The sequence below is a fragment of the Papio anubis genome, chromosome 6 (assembly GCF_008728515.1).
Source record: "Papio anubis isolate 15944 chromosome 6, Panubis1.0, whole genome shotgun sequence".
In the NCBI taxonomy this organism is placed as follows: domain Eukaryota; kingdom Metazoa; phylum Chordata; class Mammalia; order Primates; family Cercopithecidae; genus Papio; species Papio anubis.
The window spans coordinates 27,531,066-27,533,345 of record NC_044981.1 but is presented as its reverse complement, the minus strand read 5'-3'; the positions used below and the strand labels follow the sequence as shown (position 1 = coordinate 27,533,345).

At 37.2% G+C, this 2,280-nt stretch overlaps 1 non-coding gene across 1 annotated transcript; it reads left to right on the top strand.

The window, feature by feature from the left end:
- The first annotated feature begins 705 nt into the window (after nt 1-705).
- Nucleotides 706-788, top strand: TRNAL-UAA. The gene has a single exon. It is a non-coding gene; the product is annotated as a tRNA-Leu (tRNA).
- Nucleotides 789-2,280: the final 1,492 nt, after the last annotated feature.

The window sequence follows — 2,280 nt, the reverse complement described above, 5'->3', positions numbered from 1 at the left end:
TCTAGAATCCACATTTGTAATAAGTCTCCCAGGAGATACTTTAGCCACAAGGATTGGATTCTCTGCTGTAACGATTGCGAGCTTTTCTGGGAACACTTTGAGTTCTGGCGTGGTGTATTTCTGTGCAGCCCACACACAGCTCAATATATTCCTTTTGTAGATAGGTTGCATTGTCAGTTTAAAGCATTTTGTCATTAAAATCAAAGAATTTGAACTGCCTTTGTGTCCACTAAACATCTTAAAATTTACCCCAAGATGAACTCGTTTTAATAATAAACCTTGGGCCCCCAATCCTGATGCCTCCAACGACATCAGTGTGTCTGGAGTAGAAGTTTGAATTCAGCAGGCAAAACGGTGATCTCTGGAGAAAAAATCGGGACAGTGCCTTTAGTGAAGTAGAAGTAGTAGGTGGTGTTAATGCTGTGGTTTCCATAGGGCACTCCCCTCCCCTCATCTCTCCATTCCTCCCCCTGCTCCTTTGTTTTTCTTTTCAAACAAACTAAAAACAAAAATTTCTCTGGAAAATTTTGACCAAGTGAGGAGACTCAGGAGAAGTGCTTGATGAACACACGCCTTATTTTCCTATTATATCCTCATATTTTAATACAATTCAGTAAAAACAGGAATAATTCAGTACTTCCTTAACGGTCAGAACAAATGCCTTTGTTGTTATAAAAAATGATTGCCTTATATCCAGCCCCAATCACCGGGATGGCCGAGTGGTTAAGGCGTTGGACTTAAGATCCAATGGGCTAGTGCCCGCGTGGGTTCGAACCCCACTCTCGGTAGGTTAAGTTTTCATCTCCAGACTCCTTTCAATACCGGCATTTAAAAAGTATGTGAAGGTGACTTCATTGTTTTTCTACCCCTTTGCGTTAACACTAACCCTTTTTGTCTTCAAATCTAAAGAAATCGCCTGAATAGGCAGTAGTGTGTGAATGATTCTCTACCACAACCTATGGGATTGCCAATAGAAGGAAAAACCACTCATATCCACCACTCACATCCATGGTCTGCTCCAGGACTTTCAATTCCACCAGGAATTGAACCTCTGAGGCTATTTGACCCTAAGGCCACAGGTAAGAAACTCTAGGTTCTCAGTACCTCCCAGGAAATAAGAGCCACTCCCCAGGATTCTCATAGTTTCCAAATGATTGTACAAGAAAAGCGTAATTCTTAGCTAGGGCTGTCTCTCATACACTCTGGAGAGCATGGTTGAGTCCTTCTCAACAGAGTTTATCTTGTTTTTTCCAGTTTGAAATGTGAAAATGATCCCTCAGGGAGTTTTATTTTGCATTTAACTGGTTATATTGTCCTTGAGCACCTTTTTATATGTTTAAAAGCCATCTGTATTTCCTTTTCTGTTACATGCATACCATTCTGTGCTAATTTTTCTACTTAGTTGTTAGGTCTTTTTCTTATGATTTGTAGGAACTCTTTAAATACGGCTTGATTAAACTTTGTTTTGACATGAATCACAAGTAGTCTAGTTTGTTGTCTTTGAACTTTGGGGTGGCTTGGGATGTGTGAAAATGGGTATCTTTGCAACCACCAAAGTTATCAGTCTTTTCTTCAAGTTTTATGTTTAACTTAGATATGCCTTTCCCCATTACGAGGTCACTTCACAAAATAACTATATCTTCTAGAATATTCTTTTTTATATTTAATTATTTGACCTCATTTTTCCCTTGGTGTAATATGTGAGGTATAGATCCAATTCTGCATTAGTTCCAGCAGACTACCACTAATCCCAACACCATTACTGAATACTCATATTTCCCAGAGTGATTGAAATGACAGCATGCTAAATTCGGTTCCCTTTAGAATTCATAGGACCTTGTGTCTCTGAGAGAATTTGAAAGAGTGGACTTTGGAACTCAGCAATCAGATGTCCTAATTCTGGCTTTCCCATTGAATCTCTGAATCTTGATCTCCTCATTTGTTAAATAGAGATTCTAATTCATGGAAGGCAGTTGTAAGGATTAAAAGAAATATATATATATAATATATATAATTAATATATAATATATTAATTAATATATTATATATTATATATAATTAATATATTATATATATAGTACCTAAGAAAGTGCCTGGCAAATTTAAAAGTGCCCTTTTCCACTATATAGGTTAGTACCCTTTTCCCTTAGAAGAAACTCACACTTTCTTTTAGAGCCATCCTTCAGAGAAACCCAGAAATTAGATATTGTTCTGGTAGTTAATTTGTTTCTATGTTGGATAAGTATTGTCCTGATAGTTATGCTTCTATGTTGAGATCAA